This window comes from Elgaria multicarinata, chromosome 9, assembly GCF_023053635.1.
Source record: "Elgaria multicarinata webbii isolate HBS135686 ecotype San Diego chromosome 9, rElgMul1.1.pri, whole genome shotgun sequence".
Taxonomy (NCBI): Eukaryota; Metazoa; Chordata; class Lepidosauria; order Squamata; family Anguidae; genus Elgaria; species Elgaria multicarinata.
In genome coordinates, this window is record NC_086179.1 from 38,541,206 (window position 1) to 38,564,610 (window position 23,405).

Here is a 23,405-nt window from a genome sequence, read left to right on the forward strand (position 1 = left end):
TTGGTACAACTCTGAGTTAGCTTCTGAAAGGATTCCTCCTGCATTTGGTTATGCATCTACTACCACACAGTAAAATTCACAAATAAATATCCAGAAAAATATTTATCACATTGGTATGCTGCCCTTCTTCAAAGGTGCTCAGGATAGCGTACATGGCGTTATCCCATGCTATCCTTCTAACGCTAGACAAGCTGAGCTGTGAAATAGCAACTTGCTCAAGGCCACCAAGTGAGCTTCATGGCTAAAGGGCTTGGAGCTCGGGTTTTCATTTTCCCAGAAGTTCAACACTATCCGCTGGACCACATTGGCTCTCTTGCTCCTTTGTACATGCACACACACCTAATCTGAGTCAATAGTTGTTGTTTTTTATAGAAGCTGCCATGCCCCTGCTGGAAGAGCTGGAAGACCAGGACCACCTGCCACCAGCAATGCCCAGAATCTGCCATTAGACCAGGAGGAGCCCTGGCCCTCAGAGGTGACAACCATGAGGGTATCACCTGTGGAGGACAGGGACTCTTCCTCAGAGGTGCAGACAGAGACACACACACCCTTCCAAGCCCTCAGAAAAGACACCACCTGAAAAGACAGGAATACAGAAGTGCTAGATGGAGCCAGAAGCCTACTTGTAAGAAAAGGTCTACTTACACTTTTATTTCTATTTTATTGTGTTTGTTTTTATTGCTTTTAATATTTTAACTGTTTTATATATATTATTGTTGTAAGCCACCTTGTGAGGGCTTCTGCCCTCAAAAGGCGACCAAGAAATGTTTTAAATAAATAAAATAAATGTAGGAAGCTTGCTCATAAGGAGGACCTTTTCAGCTGCTGTCACTAACAGCTCACAGCTGAAGCTTGGATGTAACTTTTTCAGCCTCTGCATAAAAAACAGCTGTATAATGCTAAGAAAGTTACTGGAAACAATGTTGACCAGACCTCCCTGAATCCAGCTTCCCTTACCTTTAGACTGGTGCCTTGATTGACACCTTGTGTGAGTACTTCTGGATTGGACTCTGCTCCCCCTTCTCCGTGTCTGTTGTGGTGCCTTGAAACCTAATGGCCTGTGCCCTGGACTGTTGAGACCTTGCCTTTTACCTGATCCCTGCTTGTACTGACCACATTGGACTCTCAGACCTTTGAACCTGCCATTGCTAGTCTCAGACAGGAGTAAAGGAGTTTGACAAAGATGGAGACCTGGTTTGCATGATCACTGCAGCCCAATGTGGCTTATTAGCGGCACTGACAAGCATCAGGTTTGTTGATCCAACCCCTGCTACAATTTCTCACATTATCTGAACCTGAAAAAACCACACCACAAACCTATAACATTCTATGGGCTCTGGGTGTTAACCACTTCAACAAACCACGTTCACTGGGTTTGAGTGATATGAGAAGTAATACCTGGCATAGGTAATTATGGAAAAACCTGGCATGTGACCTGCATGTGCATGGTGATTAATAAGCCACTATGGCTTGTTATCCACAGTGCAGTCATGTGAACCAGACCAGTGGTATGCACTGGGGAGAGGTGGGAACAACTAAAACCAATCATTAAATTCCCTAATAAAGAGTTTAATGTCTAAAGTATTTGCAACAGGATAAAGTAGAGAATGAAAAAATAGTGTAAATGGCTTGGGAGGACACTGGCAACTGTTAGTGCCTATAATCAATAATAATAAAACTAATAATGGCTTCCCTAAAGCTTGATTAAACTAACACAGCTTCCTGACATCACCCCAAAGACTGAGACGGGTCTCATACTTGTCACCTGGAGAGATTAAAGGAAGACTGGTAGCTACATACCTCACTCTGTTATCACTATAAGTCAAAGGTTCATGTTACACTGCTGTTCAGAAGAATCCCAAGCAAAGCAAAACAAAACATTCTCAGGAAGACAGCCCATCTTAAACTGACCTGCTGTCTGCCCTACATTTGGTGGTCTGCTATCCCCAGAGAAGATAAACAGCTCACAGTCCTTTATCTCTTCTCATCCTAAAAAGCAAGGCCATGGCTAATGCCAGTATTCTAGTAAACTCTTCTCATCTCAGGATAAACACAGCGTTGCACAGCAAATGGTCATTTCACAGTTTGGCTAAAAGTCTCTCATTGTGCTTTACAAGGACCACCCTTCCCATGAGGTATTTTAGCTCCAATCTCCGTTTTTGTGTCTTAAAATTTGGGTTATCCAAAGCAAGGTTGAGGTGAGGGTGGGGAAAGTGACAGTGTCACTAAGAACGAAAACAAGCTGTAGGGAGTCTCAGTATTCCGAAATATGACTGAAAATACAGTCACCATCACCATTTGAAAGAAAAAACCAAAACAAAGGAGCAATCTTAGAAACATTAAGTAATAACAGCATCCCCTTTCCACTTTTATAGACAGAAAAGGTAGATATCTAGCTATTTATCTAATCTTATACACCCAAGAAGTTTTAAATTTTTACCCAACAAATTATCTTGGTTCAAGTATGTTGCTACAATGCACTATAATGAAAAAGAAATATAAATACCCTTTTATTTTTATTTTCTGTAAAGAAGGAAGAGTCAAAATGGCCTCTGGCTGTCTGGCAGGCCTTGGGTGCAGCAGCTTTCTTTACCTGTGCTGTCCTGCTCATCTCCTCCCATTCCAAACAGACATAGGGCCCCTTCAGGCAATGCAGAAGATTCCCTCTGCAACCTCAGAAAAGCAGTTCATGCAACATATGATTGCACCCAAAATGTAAAGGTCAGCAGTTTTGACAAAGGAGGAATCAAAATGTTATGACTCACCAATGTAATGCTCCCATAAACCAAGGAAACAAGGGGCTAAAAACAGGAGAATGACAACTTTAGGCAATGAAGGCTACTTTGGAAATTTTAAATGAGATAAAAGCCACAGCTTATTTGCATATTTTACATGTGCATAATTAGCAGGAAATGTTGTGTGCCAGAACACATTGCTTGTGGGCATGCTACAATTTTGCGTTGCCATCATGGAAATTCATGTTTGGGAAATGGTTCCTCACATGTTGGGAAATGTGAAAAACTAATCTCAATAGCCAAGTATTCCAAGCATTTTTGGTGACCAATCTCAGTAGCCAAGTATTCCAAGCATTTTTGGTGACCAATCTTGCTGACACAATCCTAATAGGCTAAAATAAGCAAGCTCCTCCAAGGTTGGGGGTGAGTGGTTGTTAAACATTTTTAGATCTTGGCCTGAACAAAACCCTTGTGGTAACACTACAAGTTACCACATCCTAACATATGCTAATTTTCAAATTTATTTCAGGATGTGGTAACCTGCAATATTGCTACATGGACTGCTGTACCACATGAAAATTGAAAGGGAAAAGAAATCACCTCATGATTGTTTTTCCATCTCAAAAATGGTGGACTTGTCTCAGAATCATACAGTGATCTTAGACACATCAAGGTCTAAAAGCCTACTAGACTTAGAGATTGATCTTTGACCTTTCAACCATTTGTTATTGGAATTAGTCATCTATGAAGCACTTTGTGGAAAGAAATGTTCATTATGGCTTTAATCCTGAGAACAAATGAGACAGCTCATTATTATTCCCATTCGGTTGGCTCCAGCATTACCTATAATTAGTATAGAACCACTGAAATCAACAAGACTTTAAGTGCAGTTTCCAATGTTAGTCCTACATAGAGTAGGCCCATTGAAATGGATGGAATTTAACTAAGTGGTGACTAAGTTATGTCTGATTCATTTCAATGGGTCTATTCTATGTAGGACTACCCCGTCTGGATTCAAAGTACCTTAGAACAAAATAATATAACACATTATAAAACATGGGGGGGACGGGACTTGTGGCCTTCCAGAAGTTGGCCTACAACTCCCATCACCTCCCACCACTGGCTATGCTGGCTTGGACTGATAGGAATTGCAGTCCAACAACATCTGGAGGAGCACAAGTTGCCCACTCCTGCAGTAAAACACTGGCTGAGCTTGGATTTGAACTCAGATTTCCTATACCTGAAGTCTTATGTTTTATCTTCCATCACTCACCAGTCACAGATTCTATAACTGTTGCTCAGGTCTCTTTTGGGGTTCAAGTGTTGGAAACAGAGGGCTTAGAAGGAAGCTATGAAGTGGAATGGGAGTGAAATTTTGGTTTATAAGTAGGCCTGTCTTTCCTTGGCAGCAGAATGTTTTGCTGCCTGGAGTAGAGATGTGAAGGCCCAGAAAAAAACTGGAAAGGTTCAGGAAAAAAAAGGGTTTTTCTTCTTCTTTTTCCGAAGCCTTTTTTGGTTTTTTCCCAAAAAATTGGAAAAATTGGAAAAAATGAAAAAACGGATTACGGGATGTTTTATTTTAGCATGATGAATAAAATGTTTAAGACAAGGTATTCAGATATTTACTTCTCCAAATGATTTCTAAAAACTGTACAGTATCAGATTATTACAATGTCTGTGCACCAAGGACAAGCAAGTCCTAGGTTGCAAACTGAGACTACAACTCCCAAATGCAAGAGGAAGATGCATTTCTGCCTCTAGGGGGCACTTCCATGGAGGCAGAGATTGAAACTAATACTGATAGCTATAGGTCAGAAAATGAGTCTGATTAAATGTCATGCATATTCATTGAATCTTGGTTCCCTCCCCCCATTTCTCTCAGTTCTCTTTATGGGAATGGGGGCTTTATGTCTTGACACTGGAGGACTAGCGGAGACATAAATAATTTTCTTTGTTACTAATGTTGGTGGTTTTTTCAGTTGTTGTTTTTTAAAATTGTTTTTTGCCTGCTCCTCATAAACTGGCAGAACCAAAGAAGTTCCTTACAGTTCAGGTGTTCCTAACAGTTCAGGAGCTTGTAGCTCCATTTGTTACCAAAAAAAAGTAAAAAAAAGTAAATTAAATTTGTAATAATTGTTTGAATACACTACTTTTAATATACCAAATGTAATAATTTTATGCCAAACCAACTTGGACATAATTACATTTTATGTTCCTAAAGTAACAAAGTGACTTTCAATCTGTAAAAAGTGCTAATATTGCATTATTTCATTTTTTCCGAAAATTTCCATTTCCCCACCCCCCCAAAACGGAAAAAACGATTTTTTTTCCATTGCTTCAAAATGTCTGGAAATTTTACATCTCTAGCCTGGAGTAGGAGATGGCAAAGTACTGGTCAAGCTGTGGAACAATGAACCAATTTGGGAAAAGGTTACAGTGTTTGTTACTCCCTGCAGCTAGTAGTTCCACCAAGTTTGGAGTATTCCCATGTACCCTGATAAGGCCTAGTGTAACATCAGCAGCCTGAAACAATAAGAAATTGCCCCCAATCCCACATGTCATTCAACAATCCAGAACCAAAATTTCCAGTTATCAACTAGAGAAAAGTGCCAATCAAAAGCGAAAATAGAGGGGTGTCAGGGGATTAAAGAAAGCAACAGCATCTGTGAAGCAGAGTAGGGGGAAGGAAAACAACATCATGTTTGTTCCTGCCTTGCCTGATTGTTTTTTACATATTTATTTATTTATTTATTTACAATATTTATATACCACTCCCCATTCAAGAATTTTTGAGCGGTTGGCAAATAAAATAATAAAAAACTTTTTGGCCTAACTGAGGTTTGTTAGAGGATTTTGGTCTGTTTTGGGACCTGTTTGGCCTCAGCTCAGTTCTTGCCTCACTTTTGGGAGATGAAGAGTCCTCTTTTCTCTTTTTGAACATGTCTTTGTTTGGTTTTCAGACTATTCTTAGTTATCTTTCCTCAAACCAGTTTTCCTGAGCCAGAAACCTGGCTCTTGAGCAACCTGGTGCAATTTTTGCCCTCTGTTTTATTTTTCTCACTAATGAGGTTTGGGCATCACCACGGCACACTTTTCGTTTAAAAACCTTTTCTTCACTCTCTACTTGGATTATTTTCTTCCCAATCTGGACTTTGCTGAGTTCTACACCCTGGATTCTAGGAGAAGTCTCTCTCAATTTTCCTCTAGGTCCACAAAAGGCTGTTTCCAGATCTCTGCATGAGATAGGTAGCTATACCTTCCTTTTAATTCTGTATGTGATGTTCTTTTACATTTACTTTTCTCTATAAACCATTCATATCTTAAGACTATCTGTGTGGCATGTTTTTATTTGTTTAACAAGTTGAAGGGGTATTCACTCTTTTCTTGCTTAAATTTTAAAATATATTTTCAAATATACTGATCTTTTAATTAGCCTCATGTCAGCTCTGATTACACTCTCTCACCCGCTGGGGCAAAGTCAGAACCTAATTTTCAATTACCACTATAGCTTTCTCTGAGGAATGGGATGAGATGGAAAGGTAGGAAAGGAACTTGACTTTTTCTGGGTGCCCTTGGAGACTATAAAAATAGTGATCACTACTGATAAGCATTCACTTGCTTTTTAAAATACCCTAAATCTTGACATAGTTCCATGCATCTTAAATCATTAACTCTTCTCTGTGTTCTTTTCATATTAAATTATATTTAATATACCAATTACGTCTGTCTGAAAAATTATCTTACCCCTTGGTCTCTTCTAAAAAATTCTTCATACATCTCCACATGATTAAAAGTGTTTTCATTCACTTCAGAAAAAAATATTATAACATTCATCATTCTCTGTCTCAGCATCTTACACTATTCCTGAGCTGGGTATCTGGCTCTAAGCTTTCTATAGAATTCAAGGGCTTTTCTACACAAGACATTTACCACGTGCTCATTATTCCCTACTCACAGTTGTTCACAGGTTCTTTAGATGACATTGTGACCCACTGGTTTCACTTCTGTATCTAATCATCACTTTTGGTGAATTCTTTTAGAGCAGGAAAAAATGAGCTACTATTTCTGTTTGGTGAAAGAAAGTGCAATTTCCTGAGTGCCACCTAGAGGTTATGTAGAGGAAAAGAAAGAAAGGAACATTCCTTTTGTATCAGATCTCAATTCTGTGACAAAACAACCTCTTGTAGAAAAGCTCCAAATGGCACTCAGTATTAGCCACCAGAACCTACTTTACTGGGACACTCCTAAGCAACTCCTACAACAATAAAACTAGTCTACAGAGTTTTGAATGGTCAAGCTGGTGAAAAACAGACAATCATACACAACTTAGGTTTTCCACCTTCCTTAACAGGCATCTTGTGGATAATGTGCAACATACAATGTGCAAAATGAATAGGATAACATTATAAATAATTTGCCTATTTCCTATTAGCTTTTCCCAGCCACTAGGTAATGCTGCTAGGATGTCATGGAATGTTTCTGAACTATTAACAGTAGGTGTTGGCAAATGGAGGGAAATGAAAAGTTAAATTAGCTATAGACAGAGACTGGGCAGGAAGAGGAATGGAAGCCAAGGAAACGGAGTAGGGAGAAAACCAAGGAGCATATGCTACAATGTCCGTATTTTCTAGTACCTGTCCTCAGAAAATTACTGTTCACATTTAATCTTTGAGCAAGTTTCAAGGACTGTCTTTTAACAAAAAATGTTCCTAAGCACACACATGTCAAAGAGTTGTTCAGGTTTCAGCTCCTTCACTCAGGTCTCTAAAAAGGTAAAGGATGCTTCCAGAAGGAGGGATCCTAGTGCTAGCAATCAGAAGGTGTTCTGTCTTTCTCTCTCTCTCCCCACCCTCCCTCTCTCCTTTCCAAGGGTGAGTGCTATGAATGTTTAGACAGAAAACAGTTCTACAGTTCCCAGTATTCTCTAGCCATCTTGGCTGGTTGGCGAATGCTGAGAGTTGTAGGACTTTTTTCTGTCTAAACATACATAGGATTGCACAGTAACACACCATTTACATTAAGGAAAAAAGATAGAAGAAGCTATAAGAAAATACAGCAGGATCACAAATAGGAGATGATGAGAAGCTCCATCCGACAAGCGTTTTATTGCACGCTCGTTACTGGGCACTCACGGATTCCTCGGAGGTAGCTCACATGAGATCGTTTGCCTCTCACATGCCTTCTGCCCCCTCTGGTCTTCCTTGCGCCGCAAGAAAACCAGAAAAACTATGAAGTATTTTTTCAACCACAGTTGCTGCTCTCCTGCGGTGTGTGGGAGAAGCAGCTTGTTCACAACAAGGGATTGAATGGCCCTCGTGCACCTTGTTTACTTCCCGTTTGAAAACAGGAAGTAACTGAGTGTCCACGGAGAAGCGACGGTAGCCAGTGTTAGCCAGCGTTTCTTCCAAGGTGTGATGGAGCTTGATGTCTGGACTCCTTGTAAACATCTGCAAATGAGGCAGGGATATGGTACCATAAAAGCTATGTCTGAATCTCTGAGAGGGGGACATGTGAATTTTATCATGTATGCACCTAGTTCACACACCTGCAGGTGCATACACATGGACACAAAATGCCAGTGTACTGCTCTCTCCATCCCTTTCATTCCCACACCCTATGGGTGTCCCTATTTTTGGCTGGCTTACTTTGATTTAGATCTGAGCAGATTAAGAGTAGGCACTTAACACATTCAAAAACAAGCAAGGGTTTTTGTATTTTTGTTCATTGCATTCATATTCTCTCCCCTGCTTAATGCCATCCCCAAAAGAGTGTCATTTAAGCCCCACAGTAACCCAGTGAGGTGGATTAAAATAGGATAAGGCCATCCAGGGAGCTTCATAGCTAAGCAACAAACCAAGAAAGGATTCTTCAGATAAAACAGGATGGAATATAAAACAGGCATGTAAGAAAATAAACACAGAAATATTATGCTAATTTTTAAAATGATGTGCCAGGGTACAATTAGCTTTATAGAAAGTTATTAATCCATTTGCAAGCTGCAATCTAAATAAGCATCACCTGATTTACCATGCACAAAGAAAACTACACATCCCTTTGTTTGAATAAAAGTCTTAGTTACAGACATAGCAGCTAGTGATCTCATGACACAAGTAAGGGTTTGTTTTGTTTTTTCTTCTTTCCCAATCCCCAAGCATTAGTTACAGTTCAAACTGGACTAAGATTTAGGGATGTCAATAGATTCACACATCACAGAATGTCTGGTCTAGCATCAGACTTTAATAGATATATAATCTGTATAACAACAACAACAACAACAACAACAACAACACATAGTCAGGTCTAGCCTGCTGAAGATCTTTAGGAACATAAGAAAAGGCATGATGGATCACACCAAAGGTCTATCTAACCCAGCATTCTGTTCACATAGTAGCCAACCAGCTGCCCACGGGAAACCCCCAAGCAGGACATTAGTGCAGCAGCAGCATCCTGCCCATGTTCCCCAGCAATTAGTGTACATAGGCATACCGCCTCTGATACTGAAGGTAACATATTGCCATCAGGACTAATAGCCATTGATAACCTTATTCTCCATGAATTTATCCAATCCCCCTTTAAAGCCATCCAAATTGATGACCATTACTACACCTTGTGGAATTGAATTCCATAGGTTAGCTATGCACTGTGGGAAGAAGTACTTCCTTTTATCTGTCCTAAAACTCCGACCAGTTTCATGGGATGACCTGGGGTTCTAGTATTATGAGAGAGGGAGACAAATGTCTCCCTATCCACTTTCTCTACACTATGCATAATTTTGCACAGCTCTATGATGTCTCCGCTTAACTGCCTTTTTCTAAGCTAAACAGTCACAGACATTGTAACCTTTTCTCATAGCAACTCCATCCCCTTTTTCTGCAATTTTTTCCAGCTCTACAATATCCTTTTTAGATGTGGTGACCAGAACTGTACACATTATTCTAAGCGTGGTCACACCACAGATTTGTCGCACCATAGACCAATCTACACGACCACTGTATCCTGGTACCATAATGCCTGGCTCATGCACACACACTCCCCAGCCCATTGTTCTGATACTATTTCTTCTCAATATTCCATTTTCCTCATTTTTATGATGGCTTTTCAGTGCTTGCGGCTTCTTTGTGCTATGAAGTCATGTGTGTTCCAATCTAGCAGTATTACAACTTTTACCGGTGTGAGAGTGGCTGTAAAGCTGCATAGCCTTGCAAAATCTCCCCCACCCCACCATCTTCTTTCCTGCCTCCCCAAATATGTATCCTCTTCCTCCTTCCATTCCCCGCTCACAAGCACTTCAATAGAATTTGTGAGCTGGAATTCTGTGATATATGTGGGAAGAGATTAGTATTCTTCACTGTGCACCTACACGGGTGTGCAGCTGTGAACAGCCGCGCAATTTATTTTTTGATTCCTGCACACCTGTGAAGGTGCACATGCAGTTACTGGACAAAAAAGAAGTCAGAAATGGCATCATGACCTCCTCACACTCCTCCCCTCCCCAATGGCTCTTTCCATTTCCTGGTCTTTCCTCACAAAGACTCTGATGGGATATGTGAACAGGAAATCCATGATGTTTCCCTTTTTTCTAAAGGCTTTTTTTTTTTACTGCACAAGTGTGAATAACTACACAATTTATTTTTAAAATTGTATCCCCAAACATCTGCAAAGGTGTGCATGCAGTTTGTAGACTAAAAAAAATCCAAGTCAAATGGCATCATGACTTCCCATTTCCCCCACAACTGCAGTGCTAGCCTGTAGCTTGTGCCATGTGTCATACCATAAACACTAATGATACAACACACATGACCTTTCAAACTCCTCCCACTTCTCCTGCAATTACAACACTATACATTGGTATGTGGCATTTGACCATGTTATAAACATGGCAGATACTGCACTGTGACTATTAGGGTGAGCCCAAAGAATAGCAATTGTGTTTGAGGGGAAAATACCAGCACAGCGATGCCTCGCGAACAAAAGGGGCGCCAGTGTAGATTCCACCCCAGTGTGTGATCCACATTGTAGGGTATCTGAGATGAGTATCAAGTGAAAGGAAGCTCCCTCTTTGTTAACTAGCAGAAAAATAGAAACACAGCTAAAATAGAGACACAGCTTTTATTGAACAGTAGCTATTATAGAGTGACAGCACAACAAAGACATAAGTTGCAAACCTTTTGGTGTATGCAGGACCCCTGTGGCTTTGAAACTCACATGACAACCAGAGAGACAACAGGTGCAGCTATCCACAACTGGACCTCCATGCTGATTACAGCTGCCCCGTCACACTACTGTCCATCATGTACTCTGAGAGGCCCTGCTAGAACACAAAGGTGGCAACCAGCTGGCTTCCCACTTCATAGAATCATAGAATAGTAGAGTTGGAAGGGGCCTATAAGGCCATCAAGTCCAACCTCCTGCTCAATGCAGGAATCCACCCTAAAACATACCTGACAAATGGTTGTCTGCTACTGTTGCTATAGTCCTCAGTTGTGATCTGTATGGCACTGTGTGTGGGGATCATCTTCACTTCTTTCTTTCTTTATTAAAACATTTGTATACCGCCCTATATCACAAGGATCTCAGGGTGACATGGGGAAGGTAACAAATAGTGGGTAACAGCTGCAACAAGTGCTCATTAGGAATTACTATGTGAGGAAGGGTGCGTTCCCATTCTCCATGCTTTAGTCTAGTTCCACATTCTTTCATTAGTACTTCCACTAATTCTACATTTGGTTGTTCACCTGTTAGGGAAGATGATGTGGTCATGAAGGCAAAACTGATTCATCCAATGTAGAGAGTGTGTGTTCTGCCGCCATGTATCTTGTTTCTCATCCTGCAAGGGGGGGAAAAAGAATTATGAGTATTTGGACGACAGTGACAGTAGGTTTCACAATTCTTCAGGTGCGAAGAAACATTTATATACTGAATAAAGCTGTGTAGGTTGCACAAACAAACTTCTTTATTATCTCACATCACAGTGGGAAAGCTTGAAATCATGACAGCAGGTGACAGAGAGCACCTGAGATTCACCAACAGAGATGTCTTTGCTCCCCATTGCCATAACTGGTGCATGATGGGAGCTTACTTGCTTTTATGACCAGTAAGGGCTCCTTTTCTATATAACATATACACAACCAGTTGAGTAGGAGGGGTGTTGTTTAGTTACCCAGAACTGGACTGGAAGGAAGATACTCTGATCTTGTTTGTTTGAGAAAATAAATAGGGAGGGATTTGGCAGGATGGATGAATGACAGGGAGGGGTGTTGAATCCTTTCCACTCTCAGGGCTGAATTCCATTTCAGAGAAGCTTGTGAGGATTGTATTCCAGTTGTAGGTGAGGCCTAAGGCAAAAGAGGCAGGACCAAAATACCAGCATATTTTAACTTAAAGCTCTTAGAGCTTTTCTACACAAGGCTGTTAATCGGCTATTAATCCGCTGTATCTACTTTCAGTTTTATGGCGGAATTGAGTTCCAAGCACTACATGAGGTGCTTTACCTTTCCTGCTTTTCACTACATAACCTCTAGGTGTCACTGTGATGTAGCAATTGCACTTCCTTTCACTTTCACAATTAAATGTTGCATTTTCCTTGCTCTAAATAACTCACCAAAATGGATGGCTAGACACAGAAGTGAAATTAGGAGGGAGAATTAGAAGAAGAGAGAAAATCCGTAGTAAATTATGTTTTGAAACTTCAAAATGACATGAGGGAAGTTATGGAGCTTGGACACACGAATTTGGCCAAAGCCCAAACCAAGCAGAAAACTTGGTATGACAAAAATGCTAGAACCAGGAACTTTGAAATAGGAGATAAGGTCATGGTATTCTTACCCAAAAAGAATAATCAGTTTGAGGCTGGTTGAGAGGGACCTTACATTATTCGGGATAAGACTAATCCCACTACTTATCGACTAGAAGTGCCAGGTGTGGAAAAATTGAAGGTTGTGCATATTAACATGTTGAAACCTTATTATGAGCGCACCATCCCAATTTATCAAATTTCATGCACCTCCCCAGATGAAAATCTAAGTGAACCAGATTTATTGATGGAGAGTAAAGAGGAGGGTGGCATTGAAAGCATTAAATGGGACAGCAACACCTCTCCGGTGGTGAGGGAGGCCATTTGGGGAGTTTTATAACAATATTCCCACCTGTTCAGCTCCAAACCAGGGCAAACAAACATTATAAAACATGAGATCAAGACTGGGACCCACCCCCCTATTAGGTCGTTGGCTTACAGGGTGAATGGGAAACTTTTTGGAAGTAGTCAAAAAGGAGATCCAGGATATGTTAGAACTGGGGGTTATTCAGCCATCTCATTGCCCCTGGGCATCTCCTATTGTCCTTGTCACCAAACTTGATGGGTCCATTAGGTTTTGCATTGACTTTAGAAAAATAAATAAAATTACTACCCTCGATCCCCACCCCACGCCAAGAATGGACACCCTTCTAGACGAATTAAGTTCTGCGCAGGTCATATCCACCCTAGAACTGTGCAAAGGCTTTTGGCAGATGGGTCTAGAAGAGGGATCTTGGGAGAAAACAGCTTTCATCACCTCAGAATGCTTGTTTGAATTTTTAGTACTCACTTTTGGGCTAAAAAATAGCCCCTCCTCCTTTCAGAGGCTAATTAATTAAGTTCTGAAAGGGATGTCAGAGTTTTCGCTAGTTTACATTGATGATATTGCCATATTTAGTCAATCCCTTCCCGATCATTTAATCCATCTAAGGAAGGTGCTGGATGCTATAGGTAGCAGGTCTTACTTTAAAAGCTACCAAGTGCCAGTTTGGGAAACCTCAGGTAACTTACCTAGGTCATCGAGTGGGGAGTGGGACCCTTGCCCCAATAATCAGCAAAGTAGAGGCAATTAATAGCTGGCCCATTCCCACTACAAAGAAGCAGGTGCATGCCTTCCTGGGAACTGCAGGGTACTACCGCCAATTTATCCAAGGCTTTGGAGAAATGGCTGCACCCCTGCATGAATTAACCCAAAAACAGAAAACAGAGAAAGTAGTGTGGGCAGAGCAATTCCAGAAGTCGTTTGATCTTCTCAAACAGGCACTATGCACTGCACCAATATTAATGGCACCCAACTTTGAAAAAGAGTTTATTCTGGCCACAGATGCTTCGGAGATTGGAGTGGGAGTGGTACTGTTGCAGACAGTGGACAATGTGAACCATCCCGTGGCCTATTTCAGCAGGAAGTTGACAGAGAGAGAAAGAAACTATTCTACTGTCCAAAAAGAGTGTTTAGCCATCATTTGGGCTATGGACAAAGTCAAGCCATACGTTTGGGGACAGCGGTTTGTCCTGCAAACAGATCATCGGGCGCTGCTGGGGCTGCAATCCATGAAAAGCCACAGCCAACTTTTGCAGCGGTGGTCGTGGCGGATCCAAGACTTCAATGCAGAGATCCAGCATGTGGCAGGTCAAGAGAACATTATCGCAGATGGATTGTCTCGCCAGGAATCGTCCAATTCACCAGTAATGTGAGACTTGTGGACATTGTGATGCTCCTGGACTTTAAAATTGGAGCCGGAAAGTGGACTAGTAAAAATGTGGTTCCTATACTTTGCTTGATTTTCCATGAGGTTTGTATGTATATATTGTTGGTGTTATTAATAGTTATGTATAAATGTTTAACCATTTAATTTCACAAACCCTATGTACAGGTCCAGGTATTAAACAAACCCCATACTCGGGTTTTTTTGTTTGTTTGTTTGTTTTTAAGGGAGGGAATATGTGGTATTACATCCCACAAGTCAGTTCCCAAATGTATGTCTGGAGTTTGTAAGTATGTGGGTTTTAGAATGTTGGCCTGAGTGGGTGGAGTTAGAATGTCTGGGGAGGGGGAGGAGTGATGTATAAGGGAATGACTGATGGGATTGTTAAAGACTTTTTAGGTACTCTTAGCGTCTTTAGTGCTCTCTGTGTTTTAGCTCTCTGTGTTCAGAGTACTTGGGTCTGGAGAATTTGAGGTTCAGCGTAGAGTGTGATGTCTTTGGAGTGTGGTGTGCACATAGTTGATGTATATTAAACAATACTGATAATAAAGAAAGCCAAGAGTGATTGTGTGAGAGAAAGGAAAGTGCGTATGTGAATGGGTGAAAGGATTGGATGAAAGGTTTCAAAAAGGGTTTTAAATGATTTATTTTGAAACAAAGCTTGTGAACTTTTAAAATAAATTTTAATTATTTTGTTTTAACTACCACAAAAATCCCACGTGTCTGTTTGGCATATATTATCTGAAGTTTATACATTTAGCACCCACTCTGACAATAATTCACCTCAGCACATATAATTCACAGTGTTTTAATTTATTATTGAAATCCTTCTCCATTTTAACCCCTTTCTCCACATAGTTTGGAGGAAGGTGGTTTTTATCCCTCGCCTCAGGCGTATCAAGCGGTGGTGCTTGGCTTGAGCAGGGAGTAGCCGCGGCCGGGTCTGTTGTTCAGAGCCTGTGTCGTGGCATAGTAAGTGGTGGCAGTGTCGAGATCCGAAGTAGACTCTGTTCATTTATAGTGACAGAAGTCAAAAAGGATTTTATTTGTGAACAGAACTCTGGGTGGTTACTGTGAAGCACCTCTGAGGTCCTTAGCTGTGAAAGTTACATATTATCTAAGTCAGAGGTTACGCTGATACAATTCTCTGGCAGGCTGGATGAGGGCCAATAAACTTGAGACTGAATCCTGGCAAGACGGAAGCCCTGTGGGTGAGTGGTTCCCGAGTCCGGGAGACAGGCTCATTGCCTGTTCTGGATGGGGTTGCACTGCCTCTGAAAGAACAGGTTCGTAGTTTGGGGGTACTCTTAGACCCATTTCTGTCGTTGGAGGCTCAAGTAGCCACCACAGCTCGGAATGCCTTTTACCATCTTCGGTTGGTTCACCAACTACGGCCTCTCCTGGACAGGGATAGTTTGGCCACGGTGGTACAGGCATTGGTAACCTCAAGATTGGATTACTGCAATGTGCTCTATGTGGGGCTGCCCTTGAAGCTGCTCCGGAAGCTGGAGCTAGTGCAGAATGCTGCAGCTCGGCTGTTGTCTGGAGCTGCCCCTTTCCAGCATGTAACTCCTCTGCTGAGGGAACTGCACTGGCTCCCTATTCGCTACCGGGACAGGTTTAAAGTTCTTGTACTTGTATACAAAGCCCTAAACAACTTGGGACCAGGATACCTGAGAGAGCGCCTTCTCCCTTACCAACCTGCCCGGTCACTGAGGTCATCCGAGGGCCTGCTCCTGGTGGTTCCACCTAGATCCATCCTCCGATTGGAATCCACCAGGGGAAGAGCCTTCAGCGTGGTGGCGCCCCTCCTGTGGAATTCCCTGCCTCTGGAGGTCAGGCAGGCGCCAACCTTGTACTCCCTTCAGCACCTCCTGAAAACATCTTTATTCCAAAAAGCCTTTCCTTAATATGCAGCCTTGAATCTGTTTTTGCTTCTTTTAAATTTTGTTTTAACTGCTTTATTCTGTTTTTATTTTCATTTTATCTTCTACACCGCTCTGAAATTTTTCAATGGGGAGCAGTATATAAATATTCTAAATAAATAAATAAATAAATAATGCATCAAGTAGAAAAGCACTTACTTCCAGTAACTCAGTCTTAGGAGAGGCATTTCAACATTTTAGAATGAGGGTGGGGTAGGAGACTGCATAAAAGCTGGGAAATCACCAAATGGGCAGTGGTCGGGTGAAAAGAGGAACTAGTGGGGCACATTGGGGGGCCAGGAGGGCTGGATTTGGTTCCCACACCTGAGGTTCTACTCTCCTGCTCTAAGGCATTATCTCCCCTCCTTCCTGGCAAGTCCCCTTCTTCCATGGCTTACTTGTGTGAAGTGCCTTGTCTCTGCAGTCTCAGTTGCAGAACTGGAGTTGAGAATCCAGGTGGATTTTAGTGTCTGAAGTCCTGCAGTAGAGTACCAGTAAGGGTTCTTAGAAAAGAAGTGCTATTCATTCATCATGACCCACACCCTGAGCAGCAGCTCAGACTATGGGTCCAGCACAGATGAAGAGGGTCTATCCAGCCCAGTTAGACCAATAGCACTGGAGATCAAGGTGCTGGATACCATCCCAGACCTCAAAATCATAACTGGGCCTGTTAGCCAAAGAACCATTGAGATCTCAGTAACCATTAAGCCTGCACCTGCTGAGGAAAGAGTCCCCTCCACTGCACTTCTATACCTGCCCAACAGCAGATGCAACAACCCTAGTAAGAATGAACACTCTATTAGGTCTCAAACCAAAGGACTGACATTTTAAGGTCTCCCACTCCTCAGAGGAAAAATGAGCCTAAGAGGTTTGTGATCTGGCCCTGGAAGGATAAAAGACCTCAGCTCAAAGAAAGCTGTCTGTTTAGGGGGCTTTCGGGTACTGACCTGTCTGATGGGCTTCTGCTCAAGATAAGATTAGGACATCATGTCATCTACACTTCATCTGTTTTACTCCTTGGCTACTGGGTTCTGTTGTTTGTACAACACTCAAATTCCCCCTTGAATGATTGCAGCTTAAAGACATCAGGGGCAGGATAAGGTAGCCCCATGCTGTGTGTCTTGGTATGTGAGATCTGGGGCTTATCCTGCAATTGGCTCCTGAGCTAGTTGGAATCCTATCCTTTGTGGTGAGTGAGAGTGAAAAGGGAGAAGGTAGGAATGCAGTTATCTGAGGTTCTCCATACAGTTCAATGGGTGATGGAGGTTAAAGATAAGACTGACACCTGAGGGAGCAAAGGACCTTCACTAACTTCTGCTTTTCCCTCAGTTCTGCCCGGTTTTTCCATTTCAGCTGGCAAAGATTCCCCTAGTGGTACCTCCTCTTGCCCATGAAAAAAAAAGTATAGCAGCATATCATTGTGTTCTGCCAGCATAAACACATTTAATAACACATATCCTGCACACTAGGGGTACCTTTTGTATATGATCATTCTGTTACATATTACAAATACAGAAAAATGGAACAAAGGAAAAATTGTTCTCACAAGCAGCAAATAACTCATCCTGGGGGGCAGGAATGTAGAAGCTGGTGGAGAAGGTCTCCCTAAAAGATGGGAGAGACTACCAGGCGTCTCCTCTTTCCCCCATCTGTTTGAAAAGTGAAGATCCTAGCATAGTGCATACACAGTGTCTTTTTCTGTCAAGGATTATGGGGTTGAAGTACCCAGTCACAGGAAGAAGAGGAGCTGCTACCGCCACAAGCTACTTTGTGTCTTGGGCCTTCAAGGTGATTTTTCTTCCTCATTGGGGATGGGTTGTGGGCAACAAATTGAGCCCTTTGAGCATTCTTTGGAATGCTGTGGAGGTGGTGGGGGAACACCTTCCAAGGAATTTCAAGCATTAGAATGATCAAAAGGTCCCAATTCATTTTCAGCATGAGCAGCCATGCTTACCCACCTCTACTTGCAACAGAGCCACACTCCAGCATGTGAGATAGCAGCTTGCCTCCCTGAGAGGTCATAGCTGAACTGAGATTTGAATTGGGGACTCCCAAATCATAGCTGATACTCTTAACCTCTTCACTATGCCTAGCTTTTCACCATCCTATCTGGCATCTTCCACAAGCTGTTTTTCGCTCATGTATTTGAGCCAAGATTTAGAAATCCTTCCAAGTAAAGAGAGCAAAACGAAAGGATGAATTAGTATGACTAAGCTCCTCGCTCTCAATTATAAAGAGTGGGGGGACTAGCCAGTCAGTCAAAATAGGACACAAGGGGAAGGCAAAGGAAAGTTGCAAAAGGGGAAACGCAGCACAAGTCTTGTGAATTTTTCTCTCTGAAGAATCTCTTCTCTACTGTACATGATTAATCACTTCTGAGACATGCCTGCTGCTCTCCCTCTGGCTTTAAAAACAACCGCAACAGCAGCAGTTGCCAGCAGAGAAACCTCCAAAGGTTTTTGGCCGGGGCCTACTGAGCATTTCCCAATGGAGTAATCTGATTCTAGTCCCACTCACCCTGTCCCCCTCTCTCAGTCACACACACGCTAACATGGAACTGACACACAGAATAGAAAGAAAGATCTGGTTTGAAATCCAAGTTGATATTTCATGGTTACCTTTTATTCCTCCTTTCCCTATTATTTTACCTCTTTAGGAGTCCAACTGCAAAAGCCTTACTAGCCAGGAGGCAGCTGATAAGGATAATGGAAGCTGGAAAGCATTAACGCTCCCAAGAACAAGTCAATGATAAGTGTGAAGCATGAAACGTGATGGCAATGGCAGGGCCAGGCCACCCATAAGGTAAATGGGATATTTCCCACAGGCACTTGGCCTGTTCAAGGCACTAAACAACCAACTGCAGCCACTCACCTCCCTTCCCCTCCATGCTACTAAAAAGGAAACTATATGAAAGGAAAGCAAAACTTCACAAAATAGACATTTGGGGTCTGGGGTTGGAAGCTGCAGTGCTCAGTCTCTGCAATATTAAAATATTCATATATTAAAAAGGTATTTGAAACGTTTGAAAAAATCATAGATCGGCCTACCAGGAAGGGAAAGGGGAGGAAATAACTGAATTGTGTATCATTAATGATGTCACAAACACTACCCAATAGATTTGGGTTTGGCTTATGTAATCATATTTCATGCAGTATGTCAACTGCAATGACCACAATAGCTGGAGATTTAAAAAAAATAAAATTACAAAATATTGCATTTTGAGGATGGGAAAATGAAATATCCCTACAAGAGATTAGCCATGCTACCTAAGGGCAAGGAGCCCAGATATTCCCAATAAATGAATATTTACTGCATTTGTCATGTAAAAACAAAAATGAAGGGCTCATAAAGGCACTTGTTCATGCTGCTTGCTCAATATGGAGCTATTCACTCATATAATACAAATTACCTAGCAGGCTTATTGTTTTCTGAGCAATGTTCATCTTCAGGGGTGGGAGGCAGGACTGTGTATGAATGAAAATTTCATCCAATAAATATCCTAGGTCTAGAATCTCCATTGTGATGTAGATGCCCAGCCCCTGAGAAGTGAAAGACGCTTACTAGAACTGCATGGATGCATATTCAAAATGGAAATTCACTCATTTACTGATTTTGTCTTGCCCAGTGTTGCATCATGGAGATGTAATGTGTAATTGTTATGATCTCCAGCTCTTGGCTCTTCCAGTGTGAAGCAAAGGGTTCTGATGAAGGTGAGGCACAAACTACTTCCTTGGGGGGTAAAACAGTCAATACCTTATTCAGGGCCCTCTCAGCCAGGACACATCCCTGTCATCATCCTCTGGCTCAGAGGATGAGCTGTCAGCAGAACCTCCATCTCCTCAGGCTTGCAAAGGTCTCAGGCTACAAAATCAGGTGAAGATCCTTTAAAAATCCAGTCAACTCCTTCACTATAAGTCTTGACAGCCTCAGTTGTCTCTAGCTACCTACTGAAGCAACATTCTCCTATTTTCCTAGTAAGAGAAAGTTCCAGCTAACATTACCATGCTATCCAAGGTTCGACTTTCTTCCTGCTTTGATCTCCCTTCCTGTTATGATCTTGTTTCTAGCTTCCCCTGTGAGCCTCAAAAAAACACAGAATAGAACAGTAATAGTCTAGGGGGGGGGGCCCTTTAATCAGAGGTATGGTGTGCACACAACAAGCATGCGCTATGACAATGTAGGTAACCTGTGGGGCCTGTGGGCACATTTGACAATTTGAGAAAGTATTGTGGTCACCACCACAAAATGGCTACCATGGGGGGCATAGCTGGAGTAGCACCATAGATGTGTGCTCTGTCTCTCTGTCTGTTTCTCTCTCTCTCTCTTATACACACGCGCGCACACACACACATCTTCATTTCTTAAGAATGATTTTAAAAACTCATGCCTGGACATTCATTGCAGAAGAGAAAAATGGCTTGATTAGTATGTATCTCCATTTCTCAGCACATGGTCAATATACCAGTTTTAGTTAGCAAAGATAAGAAAAAGAAAGTTTGGACAAATTAGAAATTATCAATTAAGGAGGGGAAGGTGGTTCTACAACAATGGCGAAACACGGAATTGGAAGGCTATATGACCAAGGAATCTTGGGCGCTAGTAAAAATGGTGGGCTGCAAGGGCAAAATAATAGTTTGGTTCTGGCAACTGAACAGACAGCCCAGGCAGGTTCCTTGCCTCTTGATTATTTTTTCACCTAACCTGTGCAGCATAGCACAATATTCAACACAAAGGGTGTCATTAAGGATACTCAGGCAGTGCTTGACCTGCATGGGAGGTTGGAGATAACAGGGAAAAGCCGGGTTATTCCACCAGCCCTGCTGAAAGAATTGGTTTTTTTCCCCCTTTCCTCCCTCCCCATCTCTTTTTCCTTGTGTGTCCTGTCCTTTTTAGAGTGTAAGACTGCAGACAGAGGCTGTCTTGTTTAACTGATTATATGTAAGCCGCTCTGGGAGCCTTTTTTTTTTTTGCTGAGGAGCAGCATAAAAGTACTTCAAATAAATAAATACTTCAGGATTGGGCTATTTTACCCGCCAGGGTTTCCAATTGGCCAACTCAAATGTACCGTTATGGATTAGTCATCTGGGTGGTAGCATGGCAACCAGGCAGGCATTTGCATGTTCTCCCTGGACGCAAGAAACCACCTTCTTTAATTTAATCAAGGAGGAAGCACGTACATTCTTATGGTTCCTTTGCCTCTGCAGCAGTTCCAGAGCCTTAACAACATTCCTGGCAGCTCTGAACTATGCCTTTAGGAATGACATGTATTCTTGTGCCAAGGTGTCAACTAATGTCAATTAAATCAATAGCTCAGACCACATCTCTCAGAGAACCAGTGCATCTAGAGCTTCTTTGCAACATGGTTTCTATTATTAGCACTTTTAAAGGTATTGGCTTTCTGGATGTGTATGCAATATCTTTTAAAATATGGTCCAGGACAGGATACAAGTAAATAACATCTTCGTAATGCTCAATAATTTTATTTTACTTTAGTGAGACTATTTAAGTAGATCTGCTTGCTTTTGTGAAACTATTTCAAGTCAATGACTAATTAACATTTTGATTAGAAGACACCTCTGTTAAAAATTCAACACTCTCTTTCAATTAAAGTGTAAAAAATGCTCACATTTATAAATTCATTTATCATTGATCTTTTAGCAATCAAACTCTACACTTCAAGATTTTTACTGGCACTTACCCTGTACAGGGCATACACTCACAAAATAACTTTCAAAATCTTGATGGAGAGGTCAAATTTTGAATTCCTTGCTTTTAAAGCAATAATTTTACGTATGTACAAGGCAGTCATCTTTTCTACAGAATACTCCCAACTTTTAAAAAAAAACATTTTGTGTGCCACCTTTAACTCTGTAAAGAAACAATATAATCAACAGGGCAGTTTTTAGCCTAATTCATAGTCTTATTTTTGGCTATAGAAGCTGAAGTATCTTTTATATAGGAAATGCAGATACTGAATAGAGAGTTTCAGAGGGGGATACTTATCTCCAAGAAAATCTATATATTTCAGGCATATTATGAAACCTTTTAATTTACTAACCAGAAACAGCCAGCACCTAACCACCCCAGCATGTTTGAATATTTGCATACATTGACTGCAATTGTAAGTGTATTAATATTTGCTAATCACATACATGATATTTGCATCTACTCTGCTCACTTGTTGGGGGTGGGGGGAGAAACTGGTTCTGACTATACCTGTACCACTCTGATGTCACATGGAGCTATTTCCAGCCCAGTTACCATGGAAACCACAAGGCCTCCGCACCAGTTAGCAGTTCAATATATAATTTACTCATTTTTTTCCACCCAAGTGATTGGAGCTCACAGCAACTGCATACACACACACACACACACACACACACACACACACACATCCCAAGAAGTTTTATTTTATGTGTATAATTGTGTGACAATAGTTTAATAGCAAACTAGTTATTTAATGAAATTGGGGGAATCTCATAGATAGGAAAGGAACACTAAAATTTAAACTGCGATTCACTATGCTGTCAGTCACCATTTTAAGAAACAGACAAGCAGTACTAATGAAAAATTCAGTATAGAACAGAACACTAGAGCAGACCTGGTTCGCATATAATGCCAACCCATGGTTACTTGCCTTATTCAGGATTTGTCTGTCAGATGATCAAATAAACCATGGTTTGTTTTCTTAATCTGTGGGTTGTTTGTTTTCCTCCTCCTCCCACTCCCTCCATGTATCTCAAATGCTTCTGCAGCACTGTAATACTTGCATGTAGAGTAGCTGGGCCACTCTTGCCTGATGCCTCTGTAGTCTGGCAAAACAAGCCATGAACAACACACAGTTCTGGGTTCACATGTAACAACAACCCATGATTTTCAATAACCCAAGGTTCACAACCCAAAAATAAACCATGGGCTCTTTTTTTGGGTTGTTTATTTTTATTTATTTATTTATTTATTTAACTTCTATACCGCCCAATAGCCGAAGCTCTCTGGACGGTTCACAAAAATTAAAACCATGAAGAGCATAATAAAACAACCAATAATTTAAAAACAAACCATGGTTTGTTAGTGCAGCTGGGTTTGCACATCACAACAACCCAGAATTCAACAACCCATGGGTTAAATAAAACATGGCTTAGCATTTTGTGTGAACCAGGTCAGAGAGCCAGATCTTTGGAGCACATAATCCAGAACCCAATCTCCCAAAAGGTTGTTTGTATCCGAGCCCTAGAAGAAGCCCAAG

At 41.5% G+C, this 23,405-nt stretch overlaps 1 protein-coding gene across 2 annotated transcripts in view; it reads right to left on the bottom strand.

Moving 5' to 3' along the window:
- TCF20 (transcription factor 20) overlaps window positions 1-23,405 on the bottom strand; it is a 202,793-nt gene that overhangs the window by 95,528 nt on the left and 83,860 nt on the right. For both annotated transcript variants that reach the window (XM_063133635.1, XM_063133633.1), the window contains exon 3: window positions 11,471-11,562. The gene's annotated coding sequence lies outside the window, so the exon portion shown is untranslated. The remainder of the gene's footprint in view (window positions 1-11,470; window positions 11,563-23,405) is intronic.